Source organism: Amblyomma mixtum, chromosome 9 (assembly GCF_055824585.1).
Source record: "Amblyomma mixtum isolate Tamu chromosome 9, ASM5582458v1, whole genome shotgun sequence".
NCBI lineage: Eukaryota > Metazoa > Arthropoda > Arachnida > Ixodida > Ixodidae > Amblyomma > Amblyomma mixtum.
In genome coordinates, this window is record NC_143020.1 from 22,445,385 (window position 1) to 22,460,976 (window position 15,592).

The following is a 15,592-nucleotide window of genomic DNA, read 5'->3' on the forward strand; positions in this document are numbered from 1 at the left end:
CCCTGATGAAATGAAAAAAACTTAATTCAATAACAGCAAGCATTTGTGCAGCCCGACTCGACGACAACACTGTGGATTTCAGTTATATTCGAGTATACTGCACACTTACTGCAGAGTTACTGCAGTATACTGCAGAGTTATACTGCAGCTATTGGCAATAGGAAAAAAATGACCTAAAAAGAAAAAAACAGTGCGTCGGCCGGGAATCGAACCCGGGTCAACTGCTTGGAAGGCAGCTATGCTAACCACTATACCACCGACGCCCACTGCCCCGTTGCTATTCCCGGCGCCTCTTAGGGGTTCTCGAGGCGGCTGTGTGATCTGGAGTAGGTCAGTGGCCGGGTGACTGGGAACCGGCTCTACCAGCAGTCCAGTCCTCATATGCTTTGGAGGGAACTTGAGTCATCCGTCAGATTGTCTAACAACTGGACATGTGACGCGGCAGCAGCTGAAAATCGATGATGCACCGGATGATCTGACAAATAAGTGCGCTTAGTAGAACAAGTATTCTGTTCACTGCATTTACATGCACCCGTCCATTTGTCGCGCCGAGGAGCGTAACCGAGCGGTGAGAGTGACGTGGGGTGTCTCGACCAAAGAAGGCAGAAAGCAATAGAATTTGTGCTTCTAGCTTATGAAAAAAAAAATGAGCTATAAATGCCATAGAATGTCACGAAGTTTCGCAACGCCAGTCACGAGATGACAGCTCACGGCGATAACGAGAGTTGAAAGATCACGGGAGAGCACGAGATGACAAGTGAGAATGGCCAGTTGTGCTTCAGGAAAGAAGTGAGGGAGAGTTTTGCATTATGGTGCTCAAAAAAACCAGGGGATTCGGTGTATACCTGAAGAAAGGGAGCGACGGTCACGATTTGTGGTACTGGAAGCAACGGGTTTGTCCTGGCGGGAAGAGTGGCATGCATGCGAAATCATAGGTCGCACTAGTAGCAGTCATATTAGAAGCAGTTAATTTACACTAATGAAAAAAAATGACTTAACTTCTTATTTTTATACGGCGTTTCAGAAACGTAATATGGAGTTTATGGGTAAAAAGGGAAAGCAGCTTCAATAAAATAAAAATACTTCGCTTTCTCTCACAGTTAGTTCGTTGTTGCTATCCGGCTCTAAATTTCACCTATTAAGTTTATAGGGGTAACGGAATGGATTCACGCATACTTCGTGAGGAGGGAGCTATAGTAAGGCACGGCGCATGAACACTGCGGCGAGACCATCCGGGTAATGGTGCCGCCCGATCGTCATGATGTCGCAGTCAATCCCTTTTCATGAACGCAGCTTCCAGGTGGAATTTCACGCAAGGCTTAAGGAGCTCATTTGAGGAGCATTCGCCGCAGTGCTTATGAGTTGTACCTGAATATGACCTATGTATGAGGACATATTGATACAACGTCTTGCAGTTGAACAAGAATGAATAGCGTTTCTGGATTGACGTTAAATGTGATTACTGATCATGTAGATATCGATATGCGTATCAATGACCATTAGGAGATGCAGTATAATTGCTTTACGGCGGAAAATGAATTAGTGCTTTAAAATCAGTGACAAAAACTGTTTGCAAAAATCATTAACAAAAAGTGTTTGCGATAGGTTAATGGCCTTACGAAGGACACAGAAAAATGTGGTGAATTATCGCCGCATCAAGAATACGTGCTTAACGTTGAACATACAGTAGTAGGTAGCTACGGCCTCTTTCTGTGCCTGTAATAGATTTATGTTCCTCCTACCTTTCAGTATCTCTCTTCTAAGGGACGATCAGTGTTTAGCGGAAGCTGGATGATCAAATGAATTTAGCTGAACAGTGAGAGGTTATCTTCGCTTGGCGCTGGAATCCACTCTTACGAAGGCACACATGCAGTGTATGCCCTCGTTCTCCTTACCCAGTGCTTGGATTCGATTTAAGCCGTAAGCCCATGTCACGCAATGCTGGAACGCCCCCACTATGGAGACAGGAGCCACTTGCCGTAATCAAATGCAAATATAGCATTATCAAATGAAGGCCCAAGTAAATCCGATGCGTTATATAATGAGTACGGTATGCCCCCTTGGCGTACGCAAGTTTCCACGCGGAAGAATTTCTAAGGATTATAATCAGTGGCTGCATTGTTTAGCACATTACGAAGAAGTGTGCTGCCATTATGCTACCGAAAGAAATCGCTTGTAGTGATTTGCTTTCAAATAATAAGATAGTGTTTCAAATAATACAAAGCAGTTAAAATAACTATGGCTGCTTTTAGTGCCCTGATAGGCAGTTCACAAAATGTTCGGCGCCGTAACTGTAACTCTTGCAGAAAACAAGACCTTTAAAGAACACGAACGACTTTAAACTGTAAAACTGTTGATTGGACAGGAAGGCATGATTACACACAAAAAAACGAGTCAGCCTGAAATCCAACCCGGGCTAACTGCTTGGAAAGTATCGAGAATACAAGCGAATGAAAATAAGTGCTTCTTATGGCATGCATGGCGAAACCGAGAGCCACCAAAACCAAGGAGCATGGGGGATGTATGTCGACTGTCTGGCTGAAAGAGTTAATGATCTGGCTTTCTGTTAATCAACTTGAATTGAACGTTAACAAAACGAGACTTATGCTTTTCCACGAAAAATAAGCCAGTAGATCATCACATCTCCCTTCTGTTTAATACTTTAAGAATTGAAGAAGTGCATAGCGTTCGGTTTCTTGGTGTGTATTTCCGCAGTGATCTTGAGTGGACCGATCACGTGAATAGCGTCGGATTGAAAATGGCCCGATCGTTATGTGCGATTTAAAGAATTACACACCTTCTACCGCAACAGGTTAAAAAACAATTTTATTTTCCTCTTGTTCATTGCCACCTAGTATAGTGCAATCTAGTATGGGGTACCTAAAATAAAACTGGTTCGCATTAATTATTTCCTCTCTAGAAAAGAACCTTACGTGTCTTATGTCCAGGTACTACTGATGAAACAAATATCTTCGAAACTTTTCACGTACGCAGTGTCCTTAACTCCTACAACTTTAGTTTAGCTGTTCACATTTTTCATAAAATTAAGGAGGACTTCACTTAGTGAAAGGGAGGACTTTAATGAAAACAGCTCAAGAAGCGACAAGTTTATTGCATTTAAAAAGAAATTCAAGTTGCTATTTTCTGCTTTGTAATTTTGTGTTTATTTCAGTGAGTTGGCACTGTTTTTTGGTTGTTTTATGAGTGTTGTGGATTTTTCTCTTTCTTGCATATTTGTACTTTGCAAAAGGGTTTCAATTTGCTAGTATTAGTTGTGTTGTGTTTTTCTGGTTAGACAGTTTGAGCGTAACGGTGTCATGTTTCTGTTATTTAAGATTGTAGGAGTGTCTTCGTTGTTTGTATTTGTGATGAGGCTTGCTACCCGAAATTATGCTGCTCTTTTCTTGTATAGAGATTTTTTTTATTGCATATGTGATTTGCCGTTTAGTCACCTAGCTGTGTCCTGATGTGTTAGCCGGGTGTAGGCCTCGTCAGGAGGCATGCTTTGTCTGCCTCCTTTTGCATCTCCCCGGTGGCACATTGTAAATATGGCCGAATAAACGTTTCAAACTATTCAAACTAATATTCAACATTTCTTCAGTGCAAGATTAATTAAAGTAGAAAAAAATGACCAAATGCCGGTGGTGGTATTCGAACCCACGACCTCTGAATAGTTGTGCTAACTATTATGCCACCGACGCTTTATTTTTCTTCCCAGCAAAATCATACAATATGTACACAAAAACCGCCAGTCAAACTGTGGCTGGCGTAGAAAGGCAAAAATTTTTAAACACCTGTAAGGTTTGATTGTACGGGAGCGAGTTAGGGGCCGGATACTGAAGTTTGATTATATCAGTACATCTCACAATAGCTTCTTCAAAATACCCTCTAACTGGCCATGCGTCAAGATCTGCATGATGCGCCGCCTTAGTGCTCCTCCATATACTCCTCAATAGCAAAATGATCGCAAGGTCGTATAGAACACATTCTTCGCTTTCAGTCGGGAGGTATCTAAAGTCCTGGGGGTCCCTGAAAAAAAAAGCATCCAAACAGCCTAGGAAACCATGCTCAATCGTTTCTTTCTTTCTACACACCCTTTTGATTCCGTGTCCTGCAGCTACGTTTTCTTGGGCAGCTCTCTTTGACAAAATTTTGAATATTGAAGCATTGTAAGGTGTTGGTATGGAAATATTTAAGGTAATGATCTATTCTTCCGATATGGAGTGGAATTTTTCATTTAAAGCTTTTCGATAACTCACCTCGTGCAGTTAAAGGCTGCCATAGAAAACCACCGGGGAGCGGTCGTGGCGAAAGCAAAAACGTTAACAGCAAAAAAATTAAGCCTGCCGACGGGATATCTGTGGATATATTGAATATTGTAGTGAAACCTTGCAATATATGAAAAAGCAGCTTTCATAAACTGGTTCCCGTTAAAAAAAAAGCTTTTGTCCAGAGTGGTTGGGTACGCACTGGCAAAGTACCGCTGAGAAAACGAAAAAGAAAGGTTTTGGCTGCAGGAGGAATCATCTCTTTCATAACTCATAAAAAAAGCATCTTGCCCTGGATCTTCCCCGCACAAGTTTCTACACAAGGGTGAAGATCCCTGGCGAGGTTTTTCCGAGTCACTGTAATTATATAATTAGAATAAAAGTGCGCAAGGAGAAAGTGACAAGACTGTACGAATTCCTTCGCAAACACGAAAAGCTCCTTGAATAACACCGACGCTGGACACAGGATGGGCGGCACGTGGCAGGCTTCTCGCTGCGTGTTTTCAAACCAACCGTTAGCTGAAATGCTAATGTTGCCTCGAAATAATCAGAAGTTGTGAAAAAAAAAATACTTGCGTCGGCCGGGAATCGAACCCGGGTCAACTGCTTGGAAGGCAGCTATGCTAACCACTATACCACCGACGCCGGGTGGGAGGGAGTTATTCCCGAAGGCATTTCAAAGGGATGCGAGCGGTCTACATAGACGGAAGTAGGTCAGCTCTTTTCTTAGGACCGATTTTGCGGAGCTCTAGAAACACGGTGTGGTGAGTAGACACTGGACACAATAAGAAGGAACCTCATGTGGCATAGATTACCCGCAACATCAATAAATTTCAGAAAAGTTTTTATATGGTGCAAATGAACAAAACGGCACTTGTGTACATACTAGGGATGTTACACCAAAGACAAAAGACCACGGAAACCGTAATAAAGTATTTGCTGTCATAAAACAGAAAGAATCAAGAACAAAAATGTGAACTTACAAGATATTTGGATATTGAATGGAGGACATCCGTTCTCCCCGCACCAATTCTAACGCCATCCATGGCCAGAAAAATGGCGGGAACATGATTCAGCCTGAGTTTTGCAAACAAAATATTTTTTTGGCCCGAAACTGAAATGGAGACCTCTGCAGTTCAGCTGGAATATAGATAATTATAATTTTATCCGTTTATTTATCCACTAAATCAGGGGGCAGGGGTGAGGGGCAAGAGTAGAAAGTACAACAAGAGAATAAACACAAGTCTACCGGCAACATGCATCCAGGCAAGAATGATAACACAAATTTTTAGAAAAGATTTCATTATATATACAGTTAATCAAAAGCGACGAGAGACTGCTGCAGTCACCTACAGTGTTCGAAAAGAATGAAGATGTAAAAATTTAAGTTTTACATTTCAATCCTCTCACTTTGCGTTCGAGGTCGCCACGCTCAAACCTGTAGAATGGCGGCGAAAAATATTTGTCGCTTTAATTTCAAAGTCGATTATAATAAATATTATGAAAGTTTTAACAGGAAATTTTTCCACGTCACGTCTATAGAGACTGTCATTTCAGTCCCTGCTTTATAATCGGCTTTACTCACTTCCCTTTTGTACCTGCCAGAAGCATACCGGGCGATTATCTTTTGAACTTTTTCTAGCCTGCTTCTACCTGGATTTCTCAATGGGTCCCACAGCGTAGACTCATATTCAAAAACCGATCTCGTGAAATTTTTATACAGGACAGCTTTGGAATCGAAGGAAAAAAACCTTGCATTTCTTTACAAAATAACTCAGGTTTTTGCATGCTTTTCCTGTTATATGATCGGCAGGGTAGTGCCAGCAGAGTTTGGATGCTAACATTACGTTCAAAATATTTGTATTCTTGAACATATTTAATGCGTGCTCATTTACAGTATAGTTCGTTGGCGGAACTTCGTTCTCTCGAGCAAAATCCTAGTGGCCGGTTTTGAGCAGGTTCAATTCCATTTACCACTGTTCACGCCATTGTAGAATTTTTCAGGTCAGCTTGTGGCTGGGAAGAATCGCGCTCATGTTTCACTGCTCTGTATACAGCACAATCATCTGAAGATACCCGTATAGATGTGGTAACGATTGCTGATACATCATTATTATAAGGAGGGAAGAAAAGAGGTTCCAAGAGTAAACACTGTGGAACACCCTACATTCCTTCAGGTATTTCGGATGAAACGCCATTGAGGAAAAGTGCAGTTTTGCGTTGAATTAGCCTACGTTTAATCGCGCTCATTCCATGTCCGTTGGGCATTTTGCTATTGATGATATCGCTGTACAGCTTCTTGAGGCTTGTTTGTTTTAATTAAAGGTATGGACAATAGCAAGAGAAATACGAAAACTCAAGTAATTTGTCGCGCCATGATCAGGATGGCCAAAGAAAATAAATAAAGCGCAAGCCGCACTTACTAAAACTAACGACACAAAAAGTAGCAGAAACAAGTAATAAAAGGACTGCTACGAAAGTAAATTCTTCCCATGCGGGTAACCGATGTTTCTTTTAAATACAAGGGTAGTCACTGAAGGCTGATAACACAAATATTTGCTACACACATTCATTGCACGAGGATATCTCGTACATCACACTAACAAAAGTTGCTAAAATTACAAAAATGAGTCGGTCCTGTTCAGGAGCACTGCACTATTAATGCGAGCTGGCAGTCTGTGTGAGCGGTCAACTGACAAGTATCAAGCAGAAAGTAAAAGATGGTAGTGCCGTACTGGATGTTGAGAGCTGAGTGTTTCTGGCCGTTTTATTTGTTGAATTGCGCTACGGACGAAAACTCTTTGGCCACTCCTCCAGAATATATTCAACGGTTTTTTTTTTATTTTGGTGCCATCGCTTCCGTTTTTATTTTTGGTTTACGCGAAAAAAATACAGTACACGGGCAATTTAGTGCACGCGTTTTTTGGGAACCATTATATGTTTGAAAAGCACGAGATTGAATGACGAGGGCAGTACTGCTGGGAGAAGCCCAAAAAACAATCAAGAGGATGCGCTAAATTTAACTGTTCATTCTTAAATAAACAGCAGAAGGCAGCGCTTCGTTTAGATTATTTGTGTTCCTGCCAGCCGTCCTGCCCCCGTTTTTCAAGCAGCCGCTTTACAAGCGTTCGATGGGATACCAAGTAGCCGCTGTTCTATCTATGCTTTTTTTAGGAACCTTTCAGAATGCTCCTCGTCCTCCATGGGCAGAATGTCTGAAGTCGACTCGTATCACGTGACTATTAGCATCACATAAAATTGGAATTAATAGGCACCCAAGGCAAGCCTCAGCCACAATAGTGTGCCGGGGTATTTTAAGACGACAGTCGATGCGGAAATGCTTCGCGATCTTTAAAGTTCCTTGCGGCCGACTCAACCCGTCGTTCTTCGTTAGGGCCCCTTTGCTCTAATCAAAAACCGTAGAAGTGTTTAGAAGTCGTCATCATTTCTGTTGGCATACTGTGGGGTGCAGCTTTGTCCTGTTGCAAGCCCGCATATTATCAAACTGATCTAAGTATCGGGACCTAACGTGAACCTTAAGCCAGAATTATCTGAGAAAAAAAAAAGCTGATTATCTGTTCAAATGTTTAGACATGAGGTGGGACAAGAATAAAAAAAGCTGCTCAAAATAACAGATCAGAGGAATAAAAAATGTCCCATGAAATGGTACAGGCACAAACACATATTTAGATCAAAATAGATTGCTAACTTGGCCCAATCAGGTTTTCTCTGATGTTTCGGTTCTGCTGTTAGGAAGAATCCATGTACCGAACGAAAATTTGGAAACATCGATTCTTTTAGACCCCGTGAACAATTATATTTTATTTTATTTTCCATCATGGGCCGCGCGCATGGGGCATTACTTGAGGACACATTAAGAAGGAACTGAGTATCACTATGTTTACTGAGGAGTATTGAAAATATTTCCGAACGCCTCTTAAACTCCAGGCTCCAACCATGTGCCAGAGGGCTTCCCGCTATTATGCAAGGCAACACGCAGCCACAGTTGGTGAGCGGGCGGCTGGCTGAAAGCAGTGTCCAGCGAGCTCTGAGCTTTGATATGTCCGAAACCTAACCCGTGTGTCTATATTATCTTGAGTAGGAAAGAGCGAGTAACGTGCTTTTATCATCAGCAAACGCTTATCTGTCGGTCTCAAGGATCTTCTGTCTTTTCGTCCTTCCATCGTCGTTCCTATAATGTATAGCACTATGAACACAGTAATGATCATTGGCGCTCATGTTATCACTATTGCTACAGACGTGGTTCCAACTGATAGTTTTTTTACCATTTAATCTCTTGCGTCAGGAGGGACGCGGTCACCACATTTGTGTGGATGGAAATCACAGAATTGTTTTCAGCACAAAACAGAGCAATTTTAACCCACTAGAAAGTGTTCTTGTTTTTTTTTTGCGCGTCTGAAACGAATTTCTTTTTACTTGCAAGGGCAGTAATACTGATAATGATGATGATGGCGCTGTCAGTAGCGTCGCAGTATATTCCGGATTTATTTACAGCCTGCAACACACTTCCTTGTTTGCTGCAGAAGACGGCGATATCATCAGGTACGATCCACTCCGAAGTACGGTGGCGAACTAAAATACATTTAAACGTGGGCCCGCCTGGAATTGAAACTGAGTCACCCTGTACTAATCATTACACCATCGACTTTTTTGTTTTGTACTCTATTGCCCGACTTCAACACACAATTGTTAGAAAACGCTGCTGTGACCCCTGCAGATATCCTTTTTTTTCCTGCGGCGGCATTTACGACACGTAGACAACCGCTTATGGCTTAATTAAATTAGTAGCCGTGCGTGGGGAAGTCTGGCTTTGCTAGAAGCCGAGTACTCAGATGCTCTGCCCTAAAGTTGGGCTAAAATTTCTTACCCTGATAACTGTGCAGCGTCACCGCCTGAGAGCTGTCCCCTGGCTTAGAGATTTTGGCTTTAAACAGCTATCGCAAGGTTTGAAAGCTGCCTGTTGCTAGGCGTTCCGCCAATTTTTTGTCGACAGTTGGCCAGAAGTTATTTTCGATTTATGACATAACCGTTCTACTCATTAGATTTTTTTTTTCCTCTAGTCAAATGTGCTACGCCGACACACTGACCTGTATATCACATAGGCCAATGACATTGGTACTAGCCATGTAGTTAGCATCAGCCGGTGCCGAATGACAAAAAGGAATCAATTATTAAGATAATCACTATACAGTCCCAGCGTTCTTGTAACTTGCGTAAAATCAATGGGGGAAATGTGACTGCATGCAACAAACAAAAAAATTTGAAAGCCGTGTATGACTCCACGACTCTGGCGTAAACTCGTCTCTGGGGAGTTTTAGCTACGAATTATAACTCTGCTTAATTTACTTTCAGGAAGACGTGACATTTTTATTTATTTATTTATTTATTATTTATTTATTGAACCTCACAGGCTCTAAAGGCATTGTGTAAGGGGGGTTACAATATGAAAAAGGATTTCAGTAACAAGAGGCAAAACTGGGTATATCAGTTTCAAACAGAACAGAATTCACAAGAACTAACAGAAATCTACATTGTACCCACACAGCGCAATACATACAGGTGCACGCATACAACATATACACGGAAACATAGGGCTAACATGGTAACACATTTACGTTGTACAAAATAACACATGCACATGTGCTTTTTCAAGGAAGCACTTGAGATCACTAATTAATTATGCTATTGCGTTGCAGCGTAACAAATTCTGCTTATAATAAGCCAGTAAGAATAATTTGTCTCGCATGAATGCACATCCTTCTACTTGGGCGGAAAGTGGCGGGCCTGTAAGAACATTGGCCGTGCATGTAGGTACCATATTCTAAGAAATTCTTGTTTTCCAATAAAGAACTAAAGTACCAGATTTTAATTCCTTTGCTTATGTTGTTAGCAGCGAAAAAATAATCGTGTTTGTGAAGGAAATAAATCATTGAAGAAAGACGAAACATTCTCATTCGAAAATCTCCAGAAATCTTTATTCTTCTCTCAAAAATATTTCTAAATATTTTCAGCATCCGCATATATAAGCTGAGATATTCCTGCATTACTGAGCTGAGGTTGGTAATCCATTAGGCACTGATTTGTTGAAAGCCTCACTATAAATTTCATATCATGCCCTATCACAAAAAATTATTCGACTTGAATAACTAGAGGCTCATTTTTGCATTGAACTTCATATTTAATATGTAAGGATCTATATGATGGAATGAAAGCCATCAGGCATTAGCGGATGATTTACGCTACCATGATGCCGGAAACTCAATTCGTGCATTTAAATAAATGCTGATAATGTTTCCAGTGTGTATCCAACCTTATGAAAGAGGCAGTTGTGATCATGTTATCTTTTGAAGTGTTTCTTTTACTTAGCGAACAGTCAGGAACAAATACATACGAAGGCAGGAGCAGTCTTTAGTCAAAGGCGGATGAAAAAGGGCCCTAAGGCAAAGGGGGAGCTGTTATGCTGCCTGGCCACAAAGACTACACGGTCTGGTTCAGTCTCGATCGGCTTACCAAGCCTTTTACGCCATTTTTTAAATGCTGACCCTGGGAGTGCATTCTTGAAGGAAAAAAAATGCGAAAATTTCACGCGAAAATGATGGTGCAGTGAAAAGCGTTGTTTGGTACTTCAGACCCTCGTTTACATACATTTGTGCATGCAGAGACCAATGAGTTTTCCTTTTACGGGAACAAATTCGCTGCCTCCATTTCTTGAGTACTCTTCGAAAAGATTTCGATCGTAGGTTCCAAAAAGAAAGGAGTTGTAGTGCTTTGCTCTGACATACCAAATTGTTACAGACGTGTCAGAGTAATGCATGCCAACAAAGAGCGGATAAAATTTTCTTTGCTTTCTGGGCACCTACTCTCACTTTGTAAAACGACGCAGAACCTGCGGCTGGATCCTGTTGACAAGAGGAAGCTTTGAGAAGACCAGCAATTTCAAAAATTACGAATAAACTGGCAATATTCATTCGGAAGGAAGGTGGAAGGAAAACAAAAATATGCGCCCGCTATGAATTGAATCGGGGTCAACTCCTTGAGGGGCAGCTGTGCTAACCACTATACCATAGGAGCTTACTTTTTTCTTTGTTACTGACTTGGCATCACGAACAAAAACACAAAAGAAGCAGTCACGTGAAACTAAAGGCAATAGTGACTGATTTGCCAGTGCATAGTGGTAAAATGGATTAAATGATTTCAACTTGCCCAGGAGAAGTAGCCACTCAGGTTGAGCAGCTTGCTCTCCGAAAGCCTCCTGTGTATAGATGACACTCTCACGGAAAGACTAATTTGCAGAATATACAACAACGTGTTCATGTCGGACACTCAATGACGTGCGCCATACACTGTGTATGCACAGCAACATTAAGAAATCGCAAGGAACTCTACCTGGGGCAGCACTTTGAAGGAAGCGTATTACAAATGGCGTTAATGGCAACTCTTTTCTCAAGGTGCCTTGCAAGACGTCCCAAAGAATGACCGCATCATGGCATTTAGGAAAAATATGTTCGACTAACTCCACCTTTTTAGAAATGATGCATTCAACACACCAAGGTACCAACAGAACTGTGCTCTTTAACCATGGCTACACAGGAAGAGTGCTACATGGAATTGAAAAAAAAAAGAATGAATTCACTGCAGGCCTCACGGACATTCTTTTCACTCTTTAGAGCACGTCACGTTCTGGCACAAAAATATATGCATTGCGACTAAGTCGACCGGTATTTGTTGGCTCATAACGGACAACCTACGCTTCTCACAGTAAGGTGTCAGTTGTGTTAGACACAACATACGATCAGAAAAAAAAATAAAATAGCTGCGTCGGCCGGGAATCGAACCCGGGTCAACTGCTTGGAAGGCAGCTATGCTAACCACTATACCACCGACGCCTTTTTTTTTCTTTCATGGTATTTATTTACATGGTTTTGTATACAAAGCATATATATACATATGTGTGTGTGTATATACACACACAAAAACAACTATTTACAGAGCACCTAGGTAGGCGCTACCTGGCAGAAACATAATAGTAACATATTATAACTAAAAGGCCGGTAAAGATATACAGCGCATCAGGAGAGGAAACCAATCCGGTACAATGTCCGATTTTTTGTAAATGTCCGTTACCTGCAGCAACATTCGGCTAAAGTGAATTCTGGGCGAAACAACAGGTTCAACGTTGCGATCTTGCATGCGCATTTTCCAAAGACTATGAAGTCCAATCAGAAGAATCATATCATAAGGATTCGAGTCAGGTTGGGAAACAACAAGGTAGCGCACACTGTAGGAATTTAGGAGGAAATCTTTCTGTAGTGTCCTTTGCAACACATCCCAAAACAAAATCGCGTCTTTGCAGTCTATAAAACAATGTTCAATTGTTTCAGGCACATTGCACAAGCGACAGTTTACAGACGACACAAAAATGTTTTTCCTATCGAGCCACGTCTTCACAGGTAGAGTTTCAGTGTGTAATTTATAGCACCGACGCCGGACGCTTGCGTGCTATTCGCGAAGGCATTTGAAATGGATGCACACGCTCCACATAGACTGAAGTAGGTCAGCGCTTTTCTTAGGACCGGCTTCCTTCACGTGAATCTGCGGGCCACCAAGGTAGCAGTTATGCCTAGAGGTGAGTTTCGAGGCTTGCGATATACGTAGATGCGGCAATTTATTCCCTACTACTGGCTATGGCAAAAGTTACACCGCAGAGCAACACCGTAGTGAAACAATATGGAAGCAAATATGCCCTGAGCGTGATGATAGTTTCATCTCTCTACAAAGTAACAAAACCTGTATCCAACACAACGAGTGAATCGCAATATTTAACACATTCTTTTCATCTGTGTTCTCTTCTGAAGGTAATTCTACTCTAACTGATGTTCCAGATCTTATTTACCACTACATGACTCCTATTCAAATAACTAAAAAAGGCCTCACGTGTCTCATAAATTATCTTAAGGCATCTACTTGAGATGGTGTTCACGGAATCAATTCTAAAGTTGAAAAAAATACAGTTCGAGTGGGAAGAAAAATTTTATTTCATATTTTTCAGCAATATTCAACTACAGGAATACTGCCTCCAGACTAGAAGATAGCTAAAATTGTACCAATTTTGAAATCTGGGAACAAAAACTGTTCTTCAAATCACCGTCCTAAATCTCTCACGTGCATCTGCTGCAAAATGCTGGAACATATAATTGCATCGCATGTTTTCAGTCATCTTGAGCAGAATATTTTTTTTACGCTAATCAACACGACTTTAGGAAGGGTCACTCCGGTGAAACACAATTATTTGCACTGAATACTGATTTTCATTTTAATGTGAACGAAAATCTGACGAAAATGTTTTATGGTGAATTTTTCAAAACGAGGATTAGGAGTTTCTGAAAAAAAAGAAAAGATGTACAATTTTCATGTGTAGGGTACCTCATTAGACCCAGAGATTAACCTTCGATCCTCTGAAATGAATTTAATCGCTCCGCTCTAGTCGGAAGGCAGTGCAACCGCAGTAAATGGCGGAACGAAAGTTGTACCAAGAACTTCCGAAACGAAGTATTCCATGTTTCCTCTAATAGACAAAGTTTTACTTTTGCACTTTCATTGCGGAATATATTGCCGAAGTGCAGCAACATGCAAATCAAAACGGTTGTAGTTTCGTGTTTATGACGCCTAGGTTTAATCAGGGTTACGGAAACCCTGTAGTGAGCTTTCATGCGAGTGATGCCGCTGTAGCGTTTCTTATCCTGTAGTGTTCTCAAAAATGCCCTCTGCGAAAGCTAGTGGAACAAGACAATAAAGTAAATTCTGTACGCAAAGAAGAAGGACGGCTACTCGAACCGAAAGCAGAGAATTTGGGATTTACTCAAGCTGTATACAGAGAACAATAAACGAAGAAGAAAGGAGTTACGGAAGCTTGGTTACGTCAGTAGAGGCGACTTTACGAGTAACCGAGGTTCCTTTTCAATTCATGGTGATTAGTCGGGGGCTGACAAAACAAATGTTCATCACACACACGAGTTGTACCGGGAAAATTATTTGGCAGAATGACATGACCATTCAGCTATTACAAATGCGCCAGGCTTTTCTACGACGCACAATGCGGTCGATTATCTTACTGATGTCGGAGATGTGAAGAATGAAAAGTGCCGTAATAGCGCTTGAGAGCTGTCTAACTTCTGCGGGTCTACTGGTTACGCAGCGATTCTAGCAGGAACCACTGGCCGACTCCGAATGAATCTTTTCCGACGCTTATTTCTTTAGCAGCCATCGCTACGCTTAATTTTCTCGCGAACAATATAACAGATGGTGAATGAAGTTCTAGACTTTTAGAAGCACAGACCTTTGCGCTAGTTGGTTCATACTAGACAGGTACAAGCGCCAAAAAAGTTTTAAGGAACCTTTAAAATATTCCTTGAGCTCCATGGGCAGCGTGTCTGAAATGGAACGGTTGGAATGACTCTGCAGCAATTCAGAGCGAGTATTACGGGCAACTAAGCAAATGTTCACCCCAAGTAGCGTGGAGCTGTTTTGCGATACGAAAGAAAATGCAAATGCCCCGGAATCTTTGATGTTCGATATGGCCAGATGGACTTGACAGGTGCCATTACTATTTAATCAGCAACTGTATAAATGTACACATGTTCCCACCATTTCTGTTTACGTATTGTAAAATTCAGCCTTGCCTCCCTATAAGTCTCCCTATGAGAAATCTTCCAAACGCGCAGAGCAGCACATGAAGCTTTCGGTAAAGGCTCTTGCAAGTGCTCTAAACATATCTCTGAAATAGAAGCTTATGGACTCTTCAAAGGCTTCGACGTCAGTGGTAATAAAAATCGAACATCGTCCATAATAGCGGACAGCATTTATACATGGATGCGCTAAGAGGTCCTGAGTAAACAACGAATAGATTTAGTACAGATATATATGTCTGTTAAATTCAGTAGATCAATTAGCCAGCTCAGAATTTTTTTGTTTTGTTTTTCGATGCCAATAACATGAATAATCTACTGACAAATGAGAAGACTTTCAAAATGTTATGCCTTTTAATCATTTTTTAACTTCCTGAACGATTTTGTTACGGCTCATTAGAAAAAATTGAAAAAAAAAACGGTATTTTCAGAATTCTACTGAAATTAATCAGGGAAGTGTTTTGAATCGTAGGGATTTAGAACGCCCCAGAGCGCCCGCCTCTAGACCCCTTCATCCTCTCTGATACTGCGTAACACATAAAGGTAGTGATAGTGGAAAGCATGAGCCCGCATTTAGGTCGCAGTTATTCATTGTAGATATAATTGGCAACTATTTAC

The 15,592-nt window shown here is 41.3% G+C and overlaps 3 non-coding genes across 3 annotated transcripts; all 3 read right to left on the minus strand.

Annotated features, from left to right (window-relative positions):
• Positions 1-191: 191 nt before the first annotated feature.
• Positions 192-263, minus strand: TRNAG-UCC (transfer RNA glycine (anticodon UCC)). Its single transcript has one exon. It is a non-coding gene; the product is annotated as a tRNA-Gly (tRNA).
• A 4,578-nt stretch (positions 264-4,841) lies between these two features.
• TRNAG-UCC (transfer RNA glycine (anticodon UCC)) lies at positions 4,842-4,913 on the minus strand. Its single transcript has one exon. It is a non-coding gene; the product is annotated as a tRNA-Gly (tRNA).
• A 7,190-nt stretch (positions 4,914-12,103) lies between these two features.
• TRNAG-UCC (transfer RNA glycine (anticodon UCC)) lies at positions 12,104-12,175 on the minus strand. The gene has a single exon. It is a non-coding gene; the product is annotated as a tRNA-Gly (tRNA).
• Between the last annotated feature and the right edge of the window lie 3,417 nt (positions 12,176-15,592).